Below are 25,109 nucleotides of genomic sequence, written 5' to 3'. Positions count from 1 at the left end.
CCAGGCACACCGTGGAGTATAGTTTTGCCAGATCGGAGCAGAGTGGCGCAGCGGCAGCGTGCTGGGCCCATAACCCAGAGGTCAATGGATCGAAACCATTCTCTGCTAGCAGTGTGATTAACTTTTTCACCGCACTTTCATTTGATGTCCACAATCAACGTTGCGAGGCTGCAAGACACTTCGCAAAGGGTGAAGTCATGGCAACTGGTCGTGTGGGGACTTCCTGCAGTCCACTTGCAAAGTCAAGACAGTCGGATGTGAAGGCTCAGAAGAGAAAGCTGGCCAAGTGTGTGGTTTGACAGCTAGGGGGCAGTGTTGGCACTCAAGTTCGATTGCTCACAAGCTCAGTATCACTGTGTTTCTAACAGTTTTTGCCGGTATATTTGCAGTTACCTGACAACCACGAAAAGAGGAGGGCGGAAATGGACTTGTGGCACGATAATATGATGACAACTGGTAGTATGTGGACTGCCTGCATCAATTTACAAAGTAAAGATTACCTGATGGGAAGGCTACAAAGACAAAGGTGGAGGAGGGAGTCCTGGACAAAGCAGGTGGAGGGCTTCAACAAGACCATGCTGGCAAGCAGAGTGGTACAGCAGTAGTCACCCATAGCGCTGCAGTGATCAGATTGAAACTATTCTCTGCCCGTAGTCAGGTGAGCTTTTTCAAAGTGCTTGTTTGCGTAATTCTAAAAAGTGGTGTGAAAAGCAAAAGAAGTGATGTCCTTGCAAAGAGAAGAAATTTGTGTTAGCTTTGCAGGGCATTGTGAGGTTGAGAGTGAAACTGACTGGCAGAAAAGTTGATCAGGAGAACATGTGAAGCAAATATTAGCAGTATATTTGTAGGTGGGTGAGCAAATTGCTGTTGAGAATCAATGGAGGAAGGTTGGGTGAGATTTCTGGGAGGATGAAATGATGGCAGCTAGCCGTATGTGAATGGCTGCATCAATTTGCAAAGTTGCGATGATCTGAATGAACGAGAAAGGTGGCAATAGAGGGTGGTTTGCAAGCCAGACCCAGCGAAATAGTGCACTTTTATGTCTGAGCAGAGTGGCGCAGCGGAAGCGTGCTGGCCCCATAACCCAGAGGTCAATGGGTCGAAACCATTCTCTGCTAGCATCAAGATCAATTTTTTCACAACTCATTCGATTTCTGTCCACAATCAAAGCAGCGAGGCTGAGAGGCATTGAGCAAAGGGTCAAGTGATGGCAACGAGTGGTGTGGAGAATTGCTGCAATCCATTTGCAAAGTGAAAATCGTCTTATGTGTGGAGCAGAGAAGGTTAAGGGGAGATTTGATCGAGGTGTTCAAAGTCATGCAGGGTTTTGTTAGAGTAAATAAGGAGAAACTGCTTCCAGTGGCAGAAGGGTCGATAACCAGAGGACACAGATTTCAGGGAATTGAGGCGACATGAGGTAAACAATTTTACGCAGCGAGTTGTTATGATCGGGAATGCACTGCCTGAAATGCTGGTGGAAGCAGATTCAAGAGTAACTTTCAAAAGGGAATTGGATAAATACTTGAAGTGGAAGAATTTGCAGGGCTATGGGGAAAGAGCAGGGGAGTGACACTAATTGGATAGCTCTTTCAAAGAGCCGGTACGAAGGGCTGGATTGTGATTCGATGATTCGATGAAAGCTCTGAAAAGCAAGCTGGCAACAGAGGACGGTTTAAAAACCAGGCACACCGTGGAGTATAGTTGTGCCAGATCGGAGCAGAGTGGCGCAGCGGCAGCGTGCTGGGCCCATAACCCAGAGGTCAATGGGTCGAAACCATTCTCTGCTAGCAGTGTGATTAACTTTTTCACCGCACTTTCATTTGATGTCCACAATCAACGTTGCGAGGCTGCAAGACACTTCGCAAAGGGTGAAGTCATGGCAACTGGTCGTGTGGGGACTTCCTGCAGTCCACTTGCAAAGTCAAGACAGTCGGATGTGAAGGCTCAGAAGAGAAAGCTGGCCAAGTGTGTGGTTTGACAGCTAGGGGGCAGTGTTGGCACTCAAGTTCGATTGCTCACAAGCTCAGTATCACTGTGTTTCTAACAGTTTTTGCCGGTATATTTGCAGTTACCTGACAACCACGAAAAGAGGAGGGCGGAAATGGACTTGTGGCACGATAATATGATGACAACTGGTAGTATGTGGACTGCCTGCATCAATTTACAAAGTAAAGATTACCTGATGGGAAGGCTACAAAGACAAAGGTGGAGGAGGGAGTCCTGGACAAAGCAGGTGGAGGGCTTCAACAAGACCATGCTGGCAAGCAGAGTGGTACAGCAGTAGTCACCCATAGCGCTGCAGTGATCAGATTGAAACTATTCTCTGCCCGTAGTCAGGTGAGCTTTTTCAAAGTGCTTGTTTGCGTAATTCTAAAAAGTGGTGTGAAAAGCAAAAGAAGTGATGTCCTTGCAAAGAGAAGAAATTTGTGTTAGCTTTGCAGGGCATTGTGAGGTTGAGAGTGAAACTGACTGGCAGAAAAGTTGATCAGGAGAACATGTGAAGCAAATATTAGCAGTATATTTGTAGGTGGGTGAGCAAATTGCTGTTGAGAATCAATGGAGGAAGGTTGGGTGAGATTTCTGGGAGGATGAAATGATGGCAGCGAGCCGTATGTGAATGGCTGCATCAATTTGCAAAGTTGCGATGATCTGAATGAACGAGAAAGGTGGCAATAGAGGGTGGTTTGCAAGCCAGACCCAGCGAAATAGTGCACTTTTATGTCTGAGCAGAGTGGCGCAGCGGAAGCGTGCTGGGCCCATAACCCAGAGGTCAATGGATCGAAACCATTCTCTGCTAGCATCAAGATCAATTTTTTCACAACTCATTCGATTTCTGTCCACAATCAAAGCAGCGAGGCTGAGAGGCATTGAGCAAAGGGTCAAGTGGTGGCAACGAGTGGTGTGGGGAATTGCTGCAATCCATTTGCAAAGTGAAGATCGTCTTATGTGTGGAGCAGAGAAGGTTAAGGGGAGATTTGATCGAGGTGTTCAAAGTCATGCAGGGTTTTGTTAGAGTAAATAAGGAGAAACTGCTTCCAGTGGCAGAAGGGTCGATAACCAGAGGACACAGATTTCAGGGAATTGAGGCGACATGAGGTAAACAATTTTACGCAGCGAGTTGTTATGATCGGGAATGCACTGCCTGAAATGCTGGTGGAAGCAGATTCAAGAGTAACTTTCAAAAGGGAATTGGATAAATACTTGAAGTGGAAGAATTTGCAGGGCTATGGGGAAAGAGCAGGGGAGTGACACTAATTGGATAGCTCTTTCAAAGAGCCGGTCCGAAGGGCTGGATTGTGATTCGATGATTCTATGAAAGCTCTGAAAAGCAAGCTGGCAACAGAGGTCGGTTTAAAAACCAGGCACACCGTGGAGTATAGTTTTGCCAGATCGGAGCAGAGTGGCGCAGCGGCAGCGTGCTGGGCCCATAACCCAGAGGTCAATGGATCGAAACCATTCTCTGCTAGCAGTGTGATTAACTTTTTCACCGCACTTTCATTTGATGTCCACAATCAACGTTGCGAGGCTGCAAGACACTTCGCAAAGGGTGAAGTCATGGCAACTGGTCGTGTGGGGACTTCCTGCAGTCCACTTGCAAAGTCAAGACAGTCGGATGTGAAGGCTCAGAAGAGAAAGCTGGCCAAGTGTGTGGTTTGACAGCTAGGGGGCAGTGTTGGCACTCAAGTTCGATTGCTCACAAGCTCAGTATCACTGTGTTTCTAACAGTTTTTGCCGGTATATTTGCAGTTACCTGACAACCACGAAAAGAGGAGGGCGGAAATGGACTTGTGGCACGATAATATGATGACAACTGGTAGTATGTGGACTGCCTGCATCAATTTACAAAGTAAAGATTACCTGATGGGAAGGCTACAAAGACAAAGGTGGAGGAGGGAGTCCTGGACAAAGCAGGTGGAGGGCTTCAACAAGACCATGCTGGCAAGCAGAGTGGTACAGCAGTAGTCACCCATAGCGCTGCAGTGATCAGATTGAAACTATTCTCTGCCCGTAGTCAGGTGAGCTTTTTCAAAGTGCTTGTTTGCGTAATTCTAAAAAGTGGTGTGAAAAGCAAAAGAAGTGATGTCCTTGCAAAGAGAAGAAATTTGTGTTAGCTTTGCAGGGCATTGTGAGGTTGAGAGTGAAACTGACTGGCAGAAAAGTTGATCAGGAGAACATGTGAAGCAAATATTAGCAGTATATTTGTAGGTGGGTGAGCAAATTGCTGTTGAGAATCAATGGAGGAAGGTTGGGTGAGATTTCTGGGAGGATGAAATGATGGCAGCTAGCCGTATGTGAATGGCTGCATCAATTTGCAAAGTTGCGATGATCTGAATGAACGAGAAAGGTGGCAATAGAGGGTGGTTTGCAAGCCAGACCCAGCGAAATAGTGCACTCTTATGTCTGAGCAGAGTGGCGCAGCGGAAGCTTGCTGGGCCCATAACCCAGAGGTCAATGGATCGAAACCATTCTCTGCTAGCATCAAGATCAATTTTTTCACAACTCATTCGATTTCTGTCCACAATCAAAGCAGCGAGGCTGAGAGGCATTGAGCAAAGGGTCAAGTGATGGCAACGAGTGGTGTGGGGAATTGCTGCAATGCATTTGCAAAGTGAAGATCGTCTTATGTGTGGAGCAGAGAAGGTTAAGGGGAGATTTGATCGAGGTGTTCAAAGTCATGCAGGGTTTTGTTAGAGTAAATAAGGAGAAACTGCTTCCAGTGGCAGAAGGGTCGATAACCAGAGGACACAGATTTCAGGGAATTGAGGCGACATGAGGTAAACAATTTTACGCAGCGAGTTGTTATGATCGGGAATGCACTGCCTGAAATGCTGGTGGAAGCAGATTCAAGAGTAACTTTCAAAAGGGAATTGGATAAATACTTGAAGTGGAAGAATTTGCAGGGCTATGGGGAAAGAGCAGGGGAGTGACACTAATTGGATAGCTCTTTCAAAGAGCCGGTACGAAGGGCTGGATTGTGATTCGATGATTCTATGAAAGCTCTGAAAAGCAAGCTGGCAACAGAGGACGGTTTAAAAACCAGGCACACCGTGGAGTATAGTTTTGCCAGATCGGAGCAGAGTGGCGCAGCGGCAGCGTGCTGGGCCCAGAGGTCAATGGATCGAAACCATTCTCTGCTAGCAGTGTGATTAACTTTTTCACCGCACTTTCATTTGATGTCCACAATCAACGTTGCGAGGCTGCAAGACACTTCGCAAAGGGTGAAGTCATGGCAACTGGTCGTGTGGGGACTTCCTGCAGTCCACTTGCAAAGTCAAGACAGTCAGATGTGAAGGCTCAGAAGAGAAAGCTGGCCAAGTGTGTGGTTTGACAGCTAGGGGGCAGTGTTGGCACTCAAGTTCGATTGCTCACAAGCTCAGTATCACTGTGTTTCTCACAGTTTTTGCCGGTATATTTGCAGTTACCTGACAACCACGAAAAGAGGAGGGCGGAAATGGACTTGTGGCACGATAATATGATGACAACTGGTAGTATGTGGACTGCCTGCATCAATTTACAAAGTAAAGATTACCTGATGGGAAGGCTACAAAGACAAAGGTGGAGGAGGGAGTCCTGGACAAAGCAGGTGGAGGGCTTCAACAAGACCATGCTGGCAAGCAGAGTGGTACAGCAGTAGTCACCCATAGCGCTGCAGTGATCAGATTGAAACTATTCTCTGCCCGTAGTCAGGTGAGCTTTTTCAAAGTGCTTGTTTGCGTAATTCTAAAAAGTGGTGTGAAAAGCAAAAGAAGTGATGTCCTTGCAAAGAGAAGAAATTTGTGTTAGCTTTGCAGGGCATTGTGAGGTTGAGAGTGAAACTGACTGGCAGAAAAGTTGATCAGGAGAACATGTGAAGCAAATATTAGCAGTATATTTGTAGGTGGGTGAGCAAATTGCTGTTGAGAATCAATGGAGGAAGGTTGGGTGAGATTTCTGGGAGGATGAAATGATGGCAGCCAACCGTATGTGAATGGCTGCATCAATTTGCAAAGTTGCGATGATCTGAATGAACGAGAAAGGTGGCAATAGAGGGTGGTTTGCAAGCCAGACCAAGCGAAATAGTGCACTCTTATGTCTGAGCAGAGTGGCGCAGCGGAAGCGTGCTGGGCCCATAACCCAGAGGTCAATGGATCGAAACCATTCTCTGCTAGCATCAAGATCAACTTTTTCACAACTCATTCGATTTCTGTCCACAATCAAAGCAGAGAGGCTGAGAGGCATTGAGCAAAGGGTCAAGTGATGGCAACGAGTGGTGTGGGGAATTGCTGCAATCCATTTGCAAAGTGAAGATCGTCTTCTGTGTGGAGCAGAGAAGGTTAAGGGGAGATTTGATCGAGGTGTTCAAAGTCATGCAGGGTTTTGTTAGAGTAAATAAGGAGAAACTGCTTCCAGTGGCAGAAGGGTCGATAACCAGAGGACACAGATTTCAGGGAATTGAGGCGACATGAGGTAAACAATTTTACGCAGCGAGTTGTTATGATCGGGAATGCACTGCCTGAAATGCTGGTGGAAGCAGATTCAAGAGTAACTTTCAAAAGGGAATTGGATAAATACTTGAAGTGGAAGAATTTGCAGGGCTATGGGGAAAGAGCAGGGGAGTGACACTAATTGGATAGCTCTTTCAAAGAGCCGGTACGAAGGGCTGGATTGTGATTCGATGATTCTATGAAAGCTCTGAAAAGCAAGCTGGCAACAGAGGACGTTTTAAAAACCAGGCACACCGTGGAGTATAGTTTTGCCAGATCGGAGCAGAGTGGCGCAGCGGCAGCGTGCTGGGCCCATAACCCAGAGGTCAATGGATCGAAACCATTCTCTGCTAGCAGTGTGATTAACTTTTTCACCGCACTTTCATTTGATGTCCACAATCAACGTTGCGAGGCTGCAAGACACTTCGCAAAGGGTGAAGTCATGGCAACTGGTCGTGTGGGGACTTCCTGCAGTCCACTTGCAAAGTCAAGACAGTCGGATGTGAAGGCTCAGAAGAGAAAGCTGGCCAAGTGTGTGGTTTGACAGCTAGGGGGCAGTGTTGGCACTCAAGTTCGATTGCTCACAAGCTCAGTATCACTGTGTTTCTAACAGTTTTTGCCGGTATATTTGCAGTTACCTGACAACCACGAAAAGAGGAGGGCGGAAATGGACTTGTGGCACGATAATATGATGACAACTGGTAGTATGTGGACTGCCTGCATCAATTTACAAAGTAAAGATTACCTGATGGGAAGGCTACAAAGACAAAGGTGGAGGAGGGAGTCCTGGACAAAGCAGGTGGAGGGCTTCAACAAGACCATGCTGGCAAGCAGAGTGGTACAGCAGTAGTCACCCATAGCGCTGCAGTGATCAGATTGAAACTATTCTCTGCCCGTAGTCAGGTGAGCTTTTTCAAAGTGCTTGTTTGCGTAATTCTAAAAAGTGGTGTGAAAAGCAAAAGAAGTGATGTCCTTGCAAAGAGAAGAAATTTGTGTTAGCTTTGCAGGGCATTGTGAGGTTGAGAGTGAAACTGACTGGCAGAAAAGTTGATCAGGAGAACATGTGAAGCAAATATTAGCAGTATATTTGTAGGTGGGTGAGCAAATTGCTGTTGAGAATCAATGGAGGAAGGTTGGGTGAGATTTCTGGGAGGATGAAATGATGGCAGCTAGCCGTATGTGAATGGCTGCATCAATTTGCAAAGTTGCGATGATCTGAATGAACGAGAAAGGTGGCAATAGAGGGTGGTTTGCAAGCCAGACCCAGCGAAATAGTGCACTCTTATGTCTGAGCAGAGTGGCGCAGCGGAAGCGTGCTGGGCCCATAACCCAGAGGTCAATGGATCGAAACCATTCTCTGCTAGCATCAAGATCAATTTTTTCACAACTCATTCGATTTCTGTCCACAATCAAAGCAGCGAGGCTGAGAGGCATTGAGCAAAGGGTCAAGTGATGGCAACGAGTGGTGTGGGGAATTGCTGCAATCCATTTGCAAAGTGAAGATCGTCTTATGTGTGGAGCAGAGAAGGTTAAGGGGAGATTTGATCGAGGTGTTCAAAGTCATGCAGGGTTTTGTTAGAGTAAATAAGGAGAAACTGCTTCCAGTGGCAGAAGGGTCGATAACCAGAGGACACAGATTTCAGGGAATTGAGGCGACATGAGGTAAACAATTTTACGCAGCGAGTTGTTATGATCGGGAATGCACTGCCTGAAATGCTGGTGGAAGCAGATTCAAGAGTAACTTTCAAAAGGGAATTGGATAAATACTTGAAGTGGAAGAATTTGCAGGGCTATGGGGAAAGAGCAGGGGAGTGACACTAATTGGATAGCTCTTTCAAAGAGCCGGTACGAAGGGCTGGATTGTGATTCGATGATTCTATGAAAGCTCTGAAAAGCAAGCTGGCAACAGAGGACGGTTTAAAAACCAGGCACACAGTGGAGTATAGTTTTGCCAGATCGGAGCAGAGTGGCGCAGCGGCAGCGTGCTGGGCCCATAACCCAGAGGTCAATGGATCGAAACCATTCTCTGCTAGCAGTGTGATTAACTTTTTCACCGCACTTTCATTTGATGTCCACAATCAACGTTGCGAGGCTGCAAGACACTTCGCAAAGGGTGAAGTCATGGCAACTGGTCGTGTGGGGACTTCCTGCAGTCCACTTGCAAAGTCAAGACAGTCGGATGTGAAGGCTCAGAAGAGAAAGCTGGCCAAGTGTGTGGTTTGACAGCTAGGGGGCAGTGTTGGCACTCAAGTTCGATTGCTCACAAGCTCAGTGTCACTGTGTTTCTAACAGTTTTTGCCGGTATATTTGCAGTTACCTGACAACCACGAAAAGAGGAGGGCGGAAATGGACTTGTGGCACGATAATATGATGACAACTGGTAGTATGTGGACTGCCTGCATCAATTTACAAAGTAAAGATTACCTGATGGGAAGGCTACAAAGACAAAGGTGGAGGAGGGAGTCCTGGACAAAGCAGGTGGAGGGCTTCAACAAGACCATGCTGGCAAGCAGAGTGGTACAGCAGTAGTCACCCATAGCGCTGCAGTGATCAGATTGAAACTATTCTCTGCCCGTAGTCAGGTGAGCTTTTTCAAAGTGCTTGTTTGCGTAATTCTAAAAAGTGGTGTGAAAAGCAAAAGAAGTGATGTCCTTGCAAAGAGAAGAAATTTGTGTTAGCTTTGCAGGGCATTGTGAGGTTGAGAGTGAAACTGACTGGCAGAAAAGTTGATCAGGAGAACATGTGAAGCAAATATTAGCAGTATATTTGTAGGTGGGTGAGCAAATTGCTGTTGAGAATCAATGGAGGAAGGTTGGGTGAGATTTCTGGGAGGATGAAATGATGGCAGCTAGCCGTATGTGAATGGCTGCATCAATTTGCAAAGTTGCGATGATCTGAATAAACGAGAAAGGTGGCAATAGAGGGTGGTTTGCAAGCCAGACCCAGCGAAATAGTGCATTCTTATGTCTGAGCAGAGTGGCGCAGCGCAAGTGTGCTGGGCCCATAACCCAGAGGTCAATTGGTCGAAACCATTCTCTGCTAGCATCAAGATCAATTTTTTCACAACTCATTCGATTTCTGTCCACAATCAAAGCAGCGAGGCTGAGAGGCATTGAGCAAAGGGTCAAGTGATGGCAACGAGTGGTGTGGGGAATTGCTGCAATCCATTTGCAAAGTGAAGATCGTCTTATGTGTGGAGCAGAGAAGGTTAAGGGGAGATTTGATCGAGGTGTTCAAAGTCATGCAGGGTTTTGTTAGAGTAAATAAGGAGAAACTGCTTCCAGTGGCAGAAGGGTCGATAACCAGAGGACACAGATTTCAGGGAATTGAGGCGACATGAGGTAAACAATTTTACGCAGCGAGTTGTTATGATCGGGAATGCACTGCCTGAAATGCTGGTGGAAGCAGATTCAAGAGTAACTTTCAAAAGGGAATTGGATAAATACTTGAAGTGGAAGAATTTGCAGGGCTATGGGGAAAGAGCAGGGGAGTGACACTAATTGGATAGCTCTTTCAAAGAGCCGGTACGAAGGGCTGGATTGTGATTCGATGATTCTGTGAAAGCTCTGAAAAGCAAGCTGGCAACAGAGGACGGTTTAAAAACCAGTCACACCGTGGAGTATAGTTTTGCCAGATAGGAGCAGAGTGGCGCAGCGGCAGCGTGCTGGGCCCATAACCCAGAGGTCAATGGATCGAAACCATTCTCTGCTAGCAGTGTGATTAACTTTTTCACCGCACTTTCATTTGATGTCCACAATCAACGTTGCGAGGCTGCAAGACACTTCGCAAAGGGTGAAGTCATGGCAACTGGTCGTGTGGGTACTTCCTGCAGTCCACTTGCAAAGTCAAGACAGTCGGATGTGAAGGCTCAGAAGAGAAAGCTGGCCAAGTGTGTGGTTTGACAGCTAGGGGGCAGTGTTGGCACTCAAGTTCGATTGCTCACAAGCTCAGTATCACTGTGTTTCTAACAGTTTTTGCCGGTATATTTGCAGTTACCTGACAACCACGAAAAGAGGAGGGCGGAAATGGACTTGTGGCACGATAATATGATGACAACTGGTAGTATGTGGACTGCCTGCATCAATTTACAAAGTAAAGATTACCTGATGGGAAGGCTACAAAGACAAAGGTGGAGGAGGGAGTCCTGGACAAAGCAGGTGGAGGGCTTCAACAAGACCATGCTGGCAAGCAGAGTGGTACAGCAGTAGTCACCCATAGCGCTGCAGTGATCAGATTGAAACTATTCTCTGCCCGTAGTCAGGTGAGCTTTTTCAAAGTGCTTGTTTGCGTAATTCTAAAAAGTGGTGTGAAAAGCAAAAGAAGTGATGTCCTTGCAAAGAGAAGAAATTTGTGTTAGCTTTGCAGGGCATTGTGAGGTTGAGAGTGAAACTGACTGGCAGAAAAGTTGATCAGGAGAACATGTGAAGCAAATATTAGCAGTATATTTGCAGGTGGGTGAGCAAATTGCTGTTGAGAATCAATGGAGGAAGGTTGGGTGAGATTTCTGGGAGGATGAAATGATGGCAGCGAGCCGTATGTGAATGGCTGCATCAATTTGCAAAGTTGCGATGATCTGAATGAACGAGAAAGGTGGCAATAGAGGGTGGTTTGCAAGCCAGACCCAGCGAAATAGTGCACTGTTATGTCTGAGCAGAGTGGCGCAGCGGAAGCGTGCTGGGCCCATAACCCAGAGGTCAATGGATCGAAACCATTCTCTGCTAGCATCAAGATCAATTTTTTCACAACTCATTCGATTTCTGTCCACAATCAAAGCAGCGAGGCTGAGAGGCATTGAGCAAAGGGTCAAGTGATGGCAACGAGTGGTGTGGGGAATTGCTGCAATCCATTTGCAAAGTGAAGATCGTCTTATGTGTGGAGCAGAGAAGGTTAAGGGGAGATTTGATCGAGGTGTTCAAAGTCATGCAGGGTTTTGTTAGAGTAAATAAGGAGAAACTGCTTCCAGTGGCAGAAGGGTCGATAACCAGAGGACACAGATTTCAGGGAATTGAGGCGACATGAGGTAAACAATTTTACGCAGCGAGTTGTTATGATCGGGAATGCACTGCCTGAAATGCTGGTGGAAGCAGATTCAAGAGTAACTTTCAAAAGGGAATTGGATAAATACTTGAAGTGGAAGAATTTGCAGGGCTATGGGGAAAGAGCAGGGGAGTGACACTAATTGGATAGCTCTTTCAAAGAGCCGGTACGAAGGGCTGGATTGTGATTCGATGATTCTGTGAAAGCTCTGAAAAGCAAGCTGGCAACAGAGGACGGTTTAAAAACCAGGCACACCGTGGAGTATAGTTTTGCCAGATCGGAGCAGAGTGGCGCAGCGGCAGCGTGCTGGGCCCATAACCCAGAGGTCAATGGATCGAAACCATTCTCTGCTAGCAGTGTGATTAACTTTTTCACCGCACTTTCATTTGATGTCCACAATCAACGTTGCGAGGCTGCAAGACACTTCGCAAAGGGTGAAGTCATGGCAACTGGTCGTGTGGGGACTTCCTGCAGTCCACTTGCAAAGTCAAGACAGTCGGATGTGAAGGCTCAGAAGAGAAAGCTGGCCAAGTGTGTGGTTTGACAGCTAGGGGGCAGTGTTGGCACTCAAGTTCGATTGCTCACAAGCTCAGTATCACTGTGTTTCTAACAGTTTTTGCCGGTATATTTGCAGTTACCTGACAACCACGAAAAGAGGAGGGCGGAAATGGACTTGTGGCACGATAATATGATGACAACTGGTAGTATGTGGACTGCCTGCATCAATTTACAAAGTAAAGATTACCTGATGGGAAGGCTACAAAGACAAAGGTGGAGGAGGGAGTCCTGGACAAAGCAGGTGGAGGGCTTCAACAAGATCATGCTGGCAAGCAGAGTGGTACAGCAGTAGTCACCCATAGCGCTGCAGTGATCAGATTGAAACTATTCTCTGCCCGTAGTCAGGTGAGCTTTTTCAAAGTGCTTGTTTGCGTAATTCTAAAAAGTGGTGTGAAAAGCAAAAGAAGTGATGTCCTTGCAAAGAGAAGAAATTTGTGTTAGCTTTGCAGGGCATTGTGAGGTTGAGAGTGAAACTGACTGGCAGAAAAGTTGATCAGGAGAACATGTGAAGCAAATATTAGCAGTATATTTGTAGGTGGGTGAGCAAATTGCTGTTGAGAATCAATGGAGGAAGGTTGGGTGAGATTTCTGGGAGGATGAAATGATGGCAGCTAGCCGTATGTGAATGGCTGCATCAATTTGCAAAGTTGCGATGATCTGAATGAACGAGAAAGGTGGCAATAGAGGGTGGTTTGCAAGCCAGACCCAGCGAAATAGTGCACTCTTATGTCTGAGCAGAGTGGCGCAGCGGAAGCGTGCTGGGCCCATAACCCAAAAGTCAATGGATCGAAACCATTCTCTGCTAGCATCAAGATCAACTTTTTCACAACTCATTCGATTTCTGTCCACAATCAAAGCAGCGAGGCTGAGAGGCATTGAGCAAAGGGTCAAGTGATGGCAACGAGTGGTGTGGGGAATTGCTGCAATCCATTTGCAAAGTGAAGATCGTCTTATGTGTGGAGCAGAGAAGGTTAAGGGGAGATTTGATCGAGGTGTTCAAAGTCATGCAGGGTTTTGTTAGAGTAAATAAGGAGAAACTGCTTCCAGTGGCAGAAGGGTCGATAACCAGAGGACACAGATTTCAGGGAATTGAGGCGACATGAGGTAAACAATTTTACGCAGCGAGTTGTTATGATCGGGAATGCACTGCCTGAAATGCTGGTGGAAGCAGATTCAAGAGTAACTTTCAAAAGGGAATTGGATAAATACTTGAAGTGGAAGAATTTGCAGGGCTATGGGGAAAGAGCAGGGGAGTGACACTAATTGGATAGCTCTTTCAAAGAGCCGGTACGAAGGGCTGGATTGTGATTCGATGATTCTATGAAAGCTCTGAAAAGCAAGCTGGCAACAGAGGACGGTTTAAAAACCAGGCACACCGTGGAGTATAGTTTTGCCAGATCGGAGCAGAGTGGCGCAGCGGCAGCGTGCTGGGCCCAGAGGTCAATGGATCGAAACCATTCTCTGCTAGCAGTGTGATTAACTTTTTCACCGCACTTTCATTTGATGTCCACAATCAACGTTGCGAGGCTGCAAGACACTTCGCAAAGGGTGAAGTCATGGCAACTGGTCGTGTGGGGACTTCCTGCAGTCCACTTGCAAAGTCAAGACAGTCAGATGTGAAGGCTCAGAAGAGAAAGCTGGCCAAGTGTGTGGTTTGACAGCTAGGGGGCAGTGTTGGCACTCAAGTTCGATTGCTCACAAGCTCAGTATCACTGTGTTTCTCACAGTTTTTGCCGGTATATTTGCAGTTACCTGACAACCACGAAAAGAGGAGGGCGGAAATGGACTTGTGGCACGATAATATGATGACAACTGGTAGTATGTGGACTGCCTGCATCAATTTACAAAGTAAAGATTACCTGATGGGAAGGCTACAAAGACAAAGGTGGAGGAGGGAGTCCTGGACAAAGCAGGTGGAGGGCTTCAACAAGACCATGCTGGCAAGCAGAGTGGTACAGCAGTAGTCACCCATAGCGCTGCAGTGATCAGATTGAAACTATTCTCTGCCCGTAGTCAGGTGAGCTTTTTCAAAGTGCTTGTTTGCGTAATTCTAAAAAGTGGTGTGAAAAGCAAAAGAAGTGATGTCCTTGCAAAGAGAAGAAATTTGTGTTAGCTTTGCAGGGCATTGTGAGGTTGAGAGTGAAACTGACTGGCAGAAAAGTTGATCAGGAGAACATGTGAAGCAAATATTAGCAGTATATTTGTAGGTGGGTGAGCAAATTGCTGTTGAGAATCAATGGAGGAAGGTTGGGTGAGATTTCTGGGAGGATGAAATGATGGCAGCCAACCGTATGTGAATGGCTGCATCAATTTGCAAAGTTGCGATGATCTGAATGAACGAGAAAGGTGGCAATAGAGGGTGGTTTGCAAGCCAGACCAAGCGAAATAGTGCACTCTTATGTCTGAGCAGAGTGGCGCAGCGGAAGCGTGCTGGGCCCATAACCCAGAGGTCAATGGATCGAAACCATTCTCTGCTAGCATCAAGATCAACTTTTTCACAACTCATTCGATTTCTGTCCACAATCAAAGCAGCGAGGCTGAGAGGCATTGAGCAAAGGGTCAAGTGATGGCAACGAGTGGTGTGGGGAATTGCTGCAATCCATTTGCAAAGTGAAGATCGTCTTCTGTGTGGAGCAGAGAAGGTTAAGGGGAGATTTGATCGAGGTGTTCAAAGTCATGCAGGGTTTTGTTAGAGTAAATAAGGAGAAACTGCTTCCAGTGGCAGAAGGGTCGATAACCAGAGGACACAGATTTCAGGGAATTGAGGCGACATGAGGTAAACAATTTTACGCAGCGAGTTGTTATGATCGGGAATGCACTGCCTGAAATGCTGGTGGAAGCAGATTCAAGAGTAACTTTCAAAAGGGAATTGGATAAATACTTGAAGTGGAAGAATTTGCAGGGCTATGGGGAAAGAGCAGGGGAGTGACACTAATTGGATAGCTCTTTCAAAGAGCCGGTACGAAGGGCTGGATTGTGATTCGATGATTCTATGAAAGCTCTGAAAAGCAAGCTGGCAACAGAGGACGGTTTAAAAACCAGGCACACCGTGGAGTATAGCTTTGCCAGATCGGAGCAGAGTGGCGCAGCGGCAGCGTGCTGGGCCCATAACCCAGAGGTCAATGGATCGAAACCATTCTCTGCTAGCAGTGTGATTAACTTTTTCACCGCACTTTCATTTGATGTCCACAATCAACGTTGCGAGGCTGCAAGACACTTCGCAAAGGGTGAAGTCATGGCAACTGGTCGTGTGGGGACTTCCTGCAGTCCACTTGCAAAGTCAAGACAGTCGGATGTGAAGGCTCAGAAGAGAAAGCTGGCCAAGTGTGTGGTTTGACAGCTAGGGGGCAGTGTTGGCACTCAAGTTCGATTGCTCACAAGCTCAGTATCACTGTGTTTCTAACAGTTTTTGCCGGTATATTTGCAGTTACCTGACAACCACGAAAAGAGGAGGGCGGAAATGGACTTGTGGCACGATAATATGATGACAACTGGTAGTATGTGGACTGCCTGCATCAATTTACAAAGTAAAGATTACCTGATGGGAAGGCTACAAAGACAAAGGTGGAGGAGGGAGTCCTGGACAAAGCAGGTGGAGGGCTTCAACAAGACCATGCTGGCAAGCAGAGTGGTACAGCAGTAGTCACCCATAGCGCTGCAGTGATCAGATTGAAACTATTCTCTGCCCGTAGTCAGGTGAGCTTTTTCAAAGTGCTTGTTTGCGTAATTCTAAAAAGTGGTGTGAAAAGCAAAAGAAGTGATGTCCTTGCAAAGAGAAGAAATTTGTGTTAGCTTTGCAGGGCATTGTGAGGTTGAGAGTGAAACTGACTGGCAGAAAAGTTGATCAGGAGAACATGTGAAGCAAATATTAGCAGTATATTTGTAGGTGGGTGAGCAAATTGCTGTTGAGAATCAATGGAGGAAGGTTGGGTGAGATTTCTGGGAGGATGAAATGATGGCAGCTAGCCGTATGTGAATGGCTGCATCAATTTGCAAAGTTGCGATGATCTGAATGAACGAGAAAGGTGGCAATAGAGGGTGGTTTGCAAGCCAGACCCAGCGAAATAGTGCACTCTTATGTCTGAGCAGAGTGGCGCAGCGGAAGCGTGCTGGGCCCATAACCCAGAGGTCAATGGATCGAAACCATTCTCTGCTAGCATCAAGATCAATTTTTTCACAACTCATTCGATTTCTGTCCACAATCAAAGCAGCGAGGCTGAGAGGCATTGAGCAAAGGGTCAAGTGATGGCAACGAGTGGTGTGGGGAATTGCTGCAATCCATTTGCAAAGTGAAGATCGTCTTATGTGTGGAGCAGAGAAGGTTAAGGGGAGATTTGATCGAGGTGTTCAAAGTCATGCAGGGTTTTGTTAGAGTAAATAAGGAGAAACTGCTTCCAGTGGCAGAAGGGTCGATAACCAGAGGACACAGATTTCAGGGAATTGAGGCGACATGAGGTAAACAATTTTACGCAGCGAGTTGTTATGATCGGGAATGCACTGCCTGAAATGCTGGTGGAAGCAGATTCAAGAGTAACTTTCAAAAGGGAATTGGATAAATACTTGAAGTGGAAGAATTTGCAGGGCTATGGGGAAAGAGCAGGGGAGTGACACTAATTGGATAGCTCTTTCAAAGAGCCGGTACGAAGGGCTGGATTGTGATTCGATGATTCTATGAAAGCTCTGAAAAGCAAGCTGGCAACAGAGGACGGTTTAAAAACCAGGCACACAGTGGAGTATAGTTTTGCCAGATCGGAGCAGAGTGGCGCAGCGGCAGCGTGCTGGGCCCATAACCCAGAGGTCAATGGATCGAAACCATTCTCTGCTAGCAGTGTGATTAACTTTTTCACCGCACTTTCATTTGATGTCCACAATCAACGTTGCGAGGCTGCAAGACACTTCGCAAAGGGTGAAGTCATGGCAACTGGTCGTGTGGGGACTTCCTGCAGTCCACTTGCAAAGTCAAGACAGTCAGATGTGAAGGCTCAGAAGAGAAAGCTGGCCAAGTGTGTGGTTTGACAGCTAGGGGGCAGTGTTGGCACTCAAGTTCGATTGCTCACAAGCTCAGTATCACTGTGTTTCTCACAGTTTTTGCCGGTATATTTGCAGTTACCTGACAACCACGAAAAGAGGAGGGCGGAAATGGACTTGTGGCACGATAATATGATGACAACTGGTAGTATGTGGACTGCCTGCATCAATTTACAAAGTAAAGATTACCTGATGGGAAGGCTACAAAGACAAAGGTGGAGGAGGGAGTCCTGGACAAAGCAGGTGGAGGGCTTCAACAAGACCATGCTGGCAAGCAGAGTGGTACAGCAGTAGTCACCCATAGCGCTGCAGTGATCAGATTGAAACTATTCTCTGCCCGTAGTCAGGTGAGCTTTTTCAAAGTGCTTGTTTGCGTAATTCTAAAAAGTGGTGTGAAAAGCAAAAGAAGTGATGTCCTTGCAAAGAGAAGAAATTTGTGTTAGCTTTGCAGGGCATTGTGAGGTTGAGAGTGAAACTGACTGGCAGAAAAGTTGATCAGGAGAACATGTGAAGCAAATATTAGCAGTATATTTGTAGGTGGGTGAGCAAATTGCTGTTGAGAATCAATGGAGGAAGGTTGGGTGAGATTTCTGGGAGGATGAAATGATGGCAGCTAGCCGTATGTGAATGGCTGCATCAATTTGCAAAGTTGCGATGATCTGAATGAACGAGAAAGGTGGCAATAGAGGGTGGTTTGCAAGCCAGACCCAGCGAAATAGTGCACTCTTATGTCTGAGCAGAGTGGCGCAGCGGAAGCGTGCTGGGCCCATAACCCAGAGGTCAATGGATCGAAACCATTCTCTGCTAGCATCAAGATCAATTTTTTCACAACTCATTCGATTTCTGTCCACAATCAAAGCAGCGAGGCTGAGAGGCATTGAGCAAAGGGTCAAGTGATGGCAACGAGTGGTGTGGGGAATTGCTGCAATCCATTTGCAAAGTGAAGATCGTCTTATGTGTGGAGCAGAGAAGGTTAAGGGGAGATTTGATCGAGGTGTTCAAAGTCATGCAGGGTTTTGTTAGAGTAAATAAGGAGAAACTGCTTCCAGTGGCAGAAGGGTCGATAACCAGAGGACACAGATTTCAGGGAATTGAGGCGACATGAGGTAAACAATTTTACGCAGCGAGTTGTTATGATCGGGAATGCACTGCCTGAAATGCTGGTGGAAGCAGATTCAAGAGTAACTTTCAAAAGGGAATTGGATAAATACTTGAAGTGGAAGAATTTGCAGGGCTATGGGGAAAGAGCAGGGGAGTGACACTAATTGGATAGCTCTTTCAAAGAGCCGGTACGAAGGGCTGGATTGTGATTCGATGATTCTATGAAAGCTCTGAAAAGCAAGCTGGCAACAGAGGACGGTTTAAAAACCAGGCACACCGTGGAGTATAGTTTTGCCAGATCGGAGCAGAGTGGCGCAGCGGCAGCGTGCTGGGCCCATAACCCAGAGGTCAATGGATCGAAACCATTCTCTGCTAGCAGTGTGATTAACTTTTTCACCGCACTTTCATTTGATGTCCACAATCAACGTTGCGAGGCTGCAAGACACTTCGCAAAGGGTGAAGTCATGGCAACTGGTCGTGTGGGGACTTCCTGCAGTCCACTTGCAAAGTCAAGACAGTCGGATGTGAAGGCTCAGAAGAGAAAGCTGGCCAAGTGTGTGGTTTGACAGCTAGGGGGCAGTGTTGGCACTCAAGTTCGATTGCTCACAAGCTCAGTATCACTGTGTTTCTAACAGTTTTTGCCGGTATATTTGCAGTTACCTGACAACCACGAAAAGAGGAGGGCGGAAATGGACTTGTGGCACGATAATATGATGACAACTGGTAGTATGTGGACTGCCTGCATCAATTTACAAAGTAAAGATTACCTGATGGGAAGGCTACAAAGACAAAGGTGGAGGAGGGAGTCCTGGACAAAGCAGGTGGAGGGCTTCAACAAGACCATGCTGGCAAGCAGAGTGGTACAGCAGTAGTCACCCATAGCGCTGCAGTGATCAGATTGAAACTATTCTCTGCCCGTAGTCAGGTGAGCTTTTTCAAAGTGCTTGTTTGCGTAATTCTAAAAAGTGGTGTGAAAAGCAAAAGAAGTGATGTCCTTGCAAAGAGAAGAAATTTGTGTTAGCTTTGCAGGGCATTGTGAGGTTGAGAGTGAAACTGACTGGCAGAAAAGTTGATCAGGAGAACATGTGAAGCAAATATTAGCAGTATATTTGTAGGTGGGTGAGCAAATTGCTGTTGAGAATCAATGGAGGAAGGTTGGGTGAGATTTCTGGGAGGATGAAATGATGGCAGCGAGCCGTATGTGAATGGCTGCATCAATTTGAAAAGTTGCGATGATCTGAATGAACGAGAAAGGTGGCAATAGAGGGTGGTTTGCAAGCCAGACCCAGCGAAATAGTGCACTCTTATGTCTGAGCAGAGTGGCGCAGCGGAAGCGTGCTGGGCCCATAACCCAGAGGTCAATGGATCGAAACCATTCTCTGCTAGCATCAAGATCAATTTTTTCACAACTCATTCGATTTCTGTCCACAATCAAAGCAGCGAGGCTGAGAGGCATTGAGCAAAGGGTCAAGTGATGGCAACGAGTGGTGTGGGGAATTGCTGCAATCCATTTGCAAAGTGAAGATCGTCTTATGTGTGGAGCAGAGATGGTTAAGGGGAGATTTGATCGAGGTGTTCAAAGTCATGCAGGGTTTTGTTAGAGTAAATAAGGAGAAACTGCTTCCAGTGGCAGAAGGGTCGATAACCAGAGGACACAGATTTCAGGGAATTGAGGCGACATGAGGTAAACAATTTTACGCAGCGAGTTGTTATGATCGGGAATGCACTGCCTGAAATGCTGGTGGAAGCAGATTCAAGAGTAACTTTCAAAAGGGAATTGGATAAATACTTGAAGTGGAAGAATTTGCAGGGCTATGGGGAAAGAGCAGGGGAGTGACACTAATTGGATAGCTCTTTCAAAGAGCCGGTACGAAGGACTGGATTGTGATTCGATGATTCTATGAAAGCTCTGAAAAGCAAGCTGGCAACAGAGGACGGTTTAAAAACCAGGCACACCGTGGAGTATAGTTTTGCCAGATCGGAGCAGAGTGGCGCAGCGGCAGCGTGCTGGGCCCATAACCCAGAGGTCAATGGATCGAAACCATTCTCTGCTAGCAGTGTGATTAACTTTTTCACCGCACTTTCATTTGATGTCCACAATCAACGTTGCGAGGCTGCAAGACACTTCGCAAAGGATGAAGTCATGGCAACTGGTCGTGTGGGGACTTCCTGCAGTCCACTTGCAAAGTCAAGACAGTCGGATGTGAAGGCTCAGAAGAGAAAGCTGGCCAAGTGTGTGGTTTGACAGCTAGGGGGCAGTGTTGGCACTCAAGTTCGATTGCTCACAAGCTCAGTATCACTGTGTTTCTAACAGTTTTTGCCGGTATATTTGCAGTTACCTGACAACCACGAAAAGAGGAGGGCGGAAATGGACTTGTGGCACGATAATATGATGACAACTGGTAGTATGTGGACTGCCTGCATCAATTTACAAAGTAAAGATTACCTGATGGGAAGGCTACAAAGACAAAGGTGGAGGAGGGAGTCCTGGACAAAGCAGGTGGAGGGCTTCAACAAGACCATGCTGGCAAGCAGAGTGGTACAGCAGTAGTCACCCATAGCGCTGCAGTGATCAGATTGAAACTATTCTCTGCCCGTAGTCAGGTGAGCTATTTCAAAGTGCTTGTTTGCGTAATTCTAAAAAGTGGTGTGAAAAGCAAAAGAAGTGATGTCCTTGCAAAGAGAAGAAATTTGTGTTAGCTTTGCAGGGCATTGTGAGGTTGAGAGTGAAACTGACTGGCAGAAAAGTTGATCAGGAGAACATGTGAAGCAAATATTAGCAGTATATTTGCAGGTGGGTGAGCAAATTGCTGTTGAGAATCAATGGAGGAAGGTTGGGTGAGATTTCTGGGAGGATGAAATGATGGCAGCGAGCCGTATGTGAATGGCTGCATCAATGAGCAGAGTGGCGCAGCGGAAGCGTGCTGGGCCCATAACCCAGAGGTCAATGGATCGAAACCATTCTCTGCTAGCATCAAGATCAATTTTTTCACAACTCATTCGATTTCTGTCCACAATCAAAGCAGCGAGGCTGAGAGGCATTGAGCAAAGGGTCAAGTGATGGCAACGAGTGGTGTGGGGAATTGCTGCAATCCATTTGCAAAGTGAAGATCGTCTTATGTGTGGAGCAGAGATGGTTAAGGGGAGATTTGATCGAGGTGTTCAAAGTCATGCAGGGTTTTGTTAGAGTAAATAAGGAGAAACTGCTTCCAGTGGCAGAAGGGTCGATAACCAGAGGACACAGATTTCAGGGAATTGAGGCGACATGAGGTAAACAATTTTACGCAGCGAGTTGTTATGATCGGGAATGCACTGCCTGAAATGCTGGTGGAAGCAGATTCAAGAGTAACTTTCAAAAGGGAATTGGATAAATACTTGAAGTGGAAGAATTTGCAGGGCTATGGGGAAAGAGCAGGGGAGTGACACTAATTGGATAGCTCTTTCAAAGAGCCGGTACGAAGGGCTGGATTGTGATTCGATGATTCTATGAAAGCTCTGAAAAGCAAGCTGGCAACAGAGGACGGTTTAAAAACCAGCCACACCGTGAAGTATAGCTTTGCCAGATCGGAGCAGAGTGGCGCAGCGGCATCGTGCTGGGCCCATAACCCAGAGGTCAATGGATCGAAACCATTCTTTGCTAGCAGTGTGATTAACTTTTTCACCGCACTTTCATTTGATGTCCACAATCAACGTTGCGAGGCTGCAAGACACTTCGCAAAGGGTGAAGTCATGGCAACTGGTCGTGTGGGGACTTCCTGCAGTCCACTTGCAAAGTCAAGACAGTCGGATGTGAAGGCTCAGAAGAGAAAGCTGGCCAAGTGTGTGGTTTGACAGCTAGGGGGCAGTGTTGGCACTCAAGTTCGATTGCTCACAAGCTCAGTATCACTGTGTTTCTAACAGTTTTTGCCGGTATATTTGCAGTTACCTGACAACCACGAAAAGAGGAGGGTGGAAATGGACTTGTGGCACGATAATATGATGACAACTGGTAGTATGTGGACTGCCTGCATCAATTTACAAAGTAAAGATTACCTGATGGGAAGGCTACAAAGACAAAGGTGGAGGAGGGAGTCCTGGACAAAGCAGGTGGAGGGCTTCAACAAGACCATGCTGGCAAGCAGAGTGGTACAGCAGTAGTCACCCATAGCGCTGCAGTGATCAGATTGAAACTATTCTCTGCCCGTAGTCAGGTGAGCTTTTTCAAAGTGCTTGTTTGCGTAATTCTAAAAAGTGGTGTGAAAAGCAAAAGAAGTGATGTCCTTGCAAAGAGAAGAAATTTGTGTTAGCTTTGCAGGGCATTGTGAGGTTGAGAGTGAAACTGACTGGCAGAAAAGTTGATCAGGAGAACATGTGAAGCAAATATTAGCAGTATATTTGTAGGTGGGTGAGTAAATTGCTGTTGAGAATCAATGGAGGAAGGTTGGGTGAGATTTCTGGGAGGATGAAATGATGGCAGCCAGCCGTATGTGAATGGCTGCATCAATTTGCAAAGTTGCGATGATCTGAATGAACGAGAAAGGTGGCAATAGAGGGTGGTTTGCAAGCCAGACCCAGCGAAATAGTGCACTCTTATGTCTGAGCAGAGTGGCGCAGCGGAAGCGTGCTGGGCCCATAACCCAGAGGTCAATGGATCGAAACCATTCTCTGCTAGCATCAAGATCAATTTTTTCACAACTCATTCGATTTCTGTCCACAATCAAAGCAGCGAGGCTGAGAGGCATTGAGCAAAGGGTCAAGTGATGGCAACGAGTGGTGTGGGGAATTGCTGCAATCCATTTGCAAAGTGAAGATCATCTTATGTGTAGAGCAGAGAAGGTTAAGGGGAGATTTGATCGAGGTGTTCAAAGTCATGCAGGGTTTTGTTAGAGTAAATAAGGAGAAACTGCTTCCAGTGGCAGAAGGGTCGATAACCAGAGGACACAGATTTCAGGGAATTGAGGCGACATGAGGTAAACAATTTTACGCAGCGAGTTGTTATGATCGGGAATGCACTGCCTGAAATGCTGGTGGAAGCAGATTCAAGAATAACTTTCAAAAGGGAATTGGATAAATACTTGAAGTGGAAGAATTTGCAGGGCTATGGGGAAAGAGCAGGGGAGTGACACTAATTGGATAGCTCTTTCAAAGAGCCGGTACGAAGGGCTGGATTGTGATTCGATGATTCCATGAAAGCTCTGAAAAGCAAGCTGGCAACAGAGGACGGTTTAAAAACCAGGCACACCGTGGAGTATAGTTTTGCCAGATCGGAGCAGAGTGGCGCAGCGGCAGCGTGCTGGGCCCATAACCCAAAGGTCAATGGATCGAAACCATTCTCTGCTAGCAGTGTGATTAACTTTTTCACCGCACTTTCATTTGATGTCCACAATCAACGTTGCGAGGCTGCAAGACACTTCGCAAAGGGTGAAGTCATGGCAACTGGTCGTGTGGGGACTTCCTGCAGTCCACTTGCAAAGTCAAGACAGTTGGATGTGAAGGCTCAGAAGAGAAAGCTGGCCAAGTGTGTGGTTTGACAGCTAGGGGGCAGTGTTGGCACTCAAGTTCGATTGCTCACAAGCTCAGTATCACTGTGTTTCTAACAGTTTTTGCCGGTATATTTGCAGTTACCTGACAACCACGAAAAGAGGAGGGCGGAAATGGACTTGTGGCACGATAATATGATGACAACTGGTAGTATGTGGACTGCCTGCATCAATTTACAAAGTAAAGATTACCTGATGGGAAGGCTACAAAGACAAAGGTGGAGGAGGGAGTCCTGGACAAAGCAGGTGGAGGGCTTCAACAAGACCATGCTGGCAAGCAGAGTGGTACAGTAGTAGTCACCCATAGCGCTGCAGTGATCAGATTGAAACTATTCTCTGCCCGTAGTCAGGTGAGCTTTTTCAAAGTGCTTGTTTGCGTAATTCTAAAAAGTGGTGTGAAAAGCAAAAGAAGTGATGTCCTTGCAAAGAGAAGAAATTTGTGTTAGCTTTGCAGGGCATTGTGAGGTTGAGAGTGAAACTGACTGGCAGAAAAGTTGATCAGGAGAACATGTGAAGCAAATATTAGCAGTATATTTGTAGGTGGGTGAGCAAATTGCTGTTGAGAATCAATGGAGGAAGGTTGGGTGAGATTTCTGGGAGGATGAAATGATGGCAGCGAGCCGTATGTGAATGGCTGCATCAATTTGCAAAGTTGCGATGATCTGAATGAACGAGAAAGGTGGCAATAGAGGGTGGTTTGCAAGCCAGACCCAGCGAAATAGTGCACTCTTATGTCTGAGCAGAGTGGCGCAGCGGAAGCGTGCTGGGCCCATAACCCAGAGGTCAATGGATCGAAACCATTCTCTGCTAGCATCAAGATCAATTTTTTCACAACTCATTCGATTTCTGTCCACAATCAAAGCAGCGAGGCTGAGAGGCATTGAGCAAAGGGTCAAGTGATGGCAACGAGTGGTGTGGGGAATTGCTGCAATCCATTTGCAAAGTGAAGATCGTCTTATGTGTGGAGCAGAGAAGGTTAAGGGGAGATTTGATCGAGGTGTTCAAAGTCATGCAGGGTTTTGTTAGAGTAAATAAGGAGAAACTGCTTCCAGTGGCAGAAGGGTCGATAACCAGAGGACACAGATTTCAGGGAATTGAGGCGACATGAGGTAAACAATTTTACGCAGCGAGTTGTTATGATCGGGAATGCACTGCCTGAAATGCTGGTGGAAGCAGATTCAAGAGTAACTTTCAAAAGGGAATTGGATAAATACTTGAAGTGGAAGAATTTGCAGGGCTATGGGGAAAGAGCAGGGGAGTGACACTAATTGGATAGCTCTTTCAAAGAGCCGGTACGAAGGGCTGGATTGTGATTCGATGATTCTATGAAAGCTCTGAAAAGCAAGCTGGCAACAGAGGACGGTTTAAAAACCAGGCACACCGTGGAGTATAGTTTTTCCAG

At 46.6% G+C, this 25,109-nt stretch overlaps 21 non-coding genes across 21 annotated transcripts; all 21 read left to right on the top strand.

Moving 5' to 3' along the window:
• Nucleotides 1–36: 36 nt before the first annotated feature.
• Nucleotides 37–108, top strand: trnam-cau (transfer RNA methionine (anticodon CAU)). Its single transcript has one exon. It is a non-coding gene; the product is annotated as a tRNA-Met (tRNA).
• A 2,617-nt stretch (nucleotides 109–2,725) lies between these two features.
• On the top strand, nucleotides 2,726–2,797 carry trnam-cau (transfer RNA methionine (anticodon CAU)). The gene has a single exon. It is a non-coding gene; the product is annotated as a tRNA-Met (tRNA).
• Nucleotides 2,798–3,394: 597 nt separating this feature from the next.
• Nucleotides 3,395–3,466, top strand: trnam-cau (transfer RNA methionine (anticodon CAU)). The gene has a single exon. It is a non-coding gene; the product is annotated as a tRNA-Met (tRNA).
• Nucleotides 3,467–6,076: 2,610 nt separating this feature from the next.
• trnam-cau (transfer RNA methionine (anticodon CAU)) lies at nucleotides 6,077–6,148 on the top strand. The gene has a single exon. It is a non-coding gene; the product is annotated as a tRNA-Met (tRNA).
• A 597-nt stretch (nucleotides 6,149–6,745) lies between these two features.
• trnam-cau (transfer RNA methionine (anticodon CAU)) lies at nucleotides 6,746–6,817 on the top strand. The gene has a single exon. It is a non-coding gene; the product is annotated as a tRNA-Met (tRNA).
• Nucleotides 6,818–7,755: 938 nt separating this feature from the next.
• Nucleotides 7,756–7,827, top strand: trnam-cau (transfer RNA methionine (anticodon CAU)). Its single transcript has one exon. It is a non-coding gene; the product is annotated as a tRNA-Met (tRNA).
• Nucleotides 7,828–8,424: 597 nt separating this feature from the next.
• Nucleotides 8,425–8,496, top strand: trnam-cau (transfer RNA methionine (anticodon CAU)). The gene has a single exon. It is a non-coding gene; the product is annotated as a tRNA-Met (tRNA).
• A 1,607-nt stretch (nucleotides 8,497–10,103) lies between these two features.
• On the top strand, nucleotides 10,104–10,175 carry trnam-cau (transfer RNA methionine (anticodon CAU)). Its single transcript has one exon. It is a non-coding gene; the product is annotated as a tRNA-Met (tRNA).
• A 938-nt stretch (nucleotides 10,176–11,113) lies between these two features.
• Nucleotides 11,114–11,185, top strand: trnam-cau (transfer RNA methionine (anticodon CAU)). Its single transcript has one exon. It is a non-coding gene; the product is annotated as a tRNA-Met (tRNA).
• A 597-nt stretch (nucleotides 11,186–11,782) lies between these two features.
• trnam-cau (transfer RNA methionine (anticodon CAU)) lies at nucleotides 11,783–11,854 on the top strand. The gene has a single exon. It is a non-coding gene; the product is annotated as a tRNA-Met (tRNA).
• Nucleotides 11,855–14,464: 2,610 nt separating this feature from the next.
• trnam-cau (transfer RNA methionine (anticodon CAU)) lies at nucleotides 14,465–14,536 on the top strand. Its single transcript has one exon. It is a non-coding gene; the product is annotated as a tRNA-Met (tRNA).
• Nucleotides 14,537–15,133: 597 nt separating this feature from the next.
• Nucleotides 15,134–15,205, top strand: trnam-cau (transfer RNA methionine (anticodon CAU)). Its single transcript has one exon. It is a non-coding gene; the product is annotated as a tRNA-Met (tRNA).
• A 938-nt stretch (nucleotides 15,206–16,143) lies between these two features.
• On the top strand, nucleotides 16,144–16,215 carry trnam-cau (transfer RNA methionine (anticodon CAU)). The gene has a single exon. It is a non-coding gene; the product is annotated as a tRNA-Met (tRNA).
• Nucleotides 16,216–16,812: 597 nt separating this feature from the next.
• On the top strand, nucleotides 16,813–16,884 carry trnam-cau (transfer RNA methionine (anticodon CAU)). The gene has a single exon. It is a non-coding gene; the product is annotated as a tRNA-Met (tRNA).
• Nucleotides 16,885–17,822: 938 nt separating this feature from the next.
• Nucleotides 17,823–17,894, top strand: trnam-cau (transfer RNA methionine (anticodon CAU)). Its single transcript has one exon. It is a non-coding gene; the product is annotated as a tRNA-Met (tRNA).
• A 597-nt stretch (nucleotides 17,895–18,491) lies between these two features.
• On the top strand, nucleotides 18,492–18,563 carry trnam-cau (transfer RNA methionine (anticodon CAU)). Its single transcript has one exon. It is a non-coding gene; the product is annotated as a tRNA-Met (tRNA).
• Nucleotides 18,564–19,501: 938 nt separating this feature from the next.
• trnam-cau (transfer RNA methionine (anticodon CAU)) lies at nucleotides 19,502–19,573 on the top strand. Its single transcript has one exon. It is a non-coding gene; the product is annotated as a tRNA-Met (tRNA).
• Nucleotides 19,574–20,170: 597 nt separating this feature from the next.
• trnam-cau (transfer RNA methionine (anticodon CAU)) lies at nucleotides 20,171–20,242 on the top strand. Its single transcript has one exon. It is a non-coding gene; the product is annotated as a tRNA-Met (tRNA).
• An 845-nt stretch (nucleotides 20,243–21,087) lies between these two features.
• Nucleotides 21,088–21,159, top strand: trnam-cau (transfer RNA methionine (anticodon CAU)). Its single transcript has one exon. It is a non-coding gene; the product is annotated as a tRNA-Met (tRNA).
• A 1,607-nt stretch (nucleotides 21,160–22,766) lies between these two features.
• trnam-cau (transfer RNA methionine (anticodon CAU)) lies at nucleotides 22,767–22,838 on the top strand. The gene has a single exon. It is a non-coding gene; the product is annotated as a tRNA-Met (tRNA).
• Nucleotides 22,839–24,445: 1,607 nt separating this feature from the next.
• On the top strand, nucleotides 24,446–24,517 carry trnam-cau (transfer RNA methionine (anticodon CAU)). The gene has a single exon. It is a non-coding gene; the product is annotated as a tRNA-Met (tRNA).
• Nucleotides 24,518–25,109: the final 592 nt, after the last annotated feature.

The sequence above is a fragment of the Heptranchias perlo genome, chromosome 2, assembly GCF_035084215.1.
Source record: "Heptranchias perlo isolate sHepPer1 chromosome 2, sHepPer1.hap1, whole genome shotgun sequence".
NCBI classification, from domain to species: Eukaryota; Metazoa; Chordata; class Chondrichthyes; order Hexanchiformes; family Hexanchidae; genus Heptranchias; species Heptranchias perlo.
The sequence above is the reverse complement of the archived record's forward strand: the minus strand, read 5'-3'. Positions and strand labels throughout refer to the sequence as shown.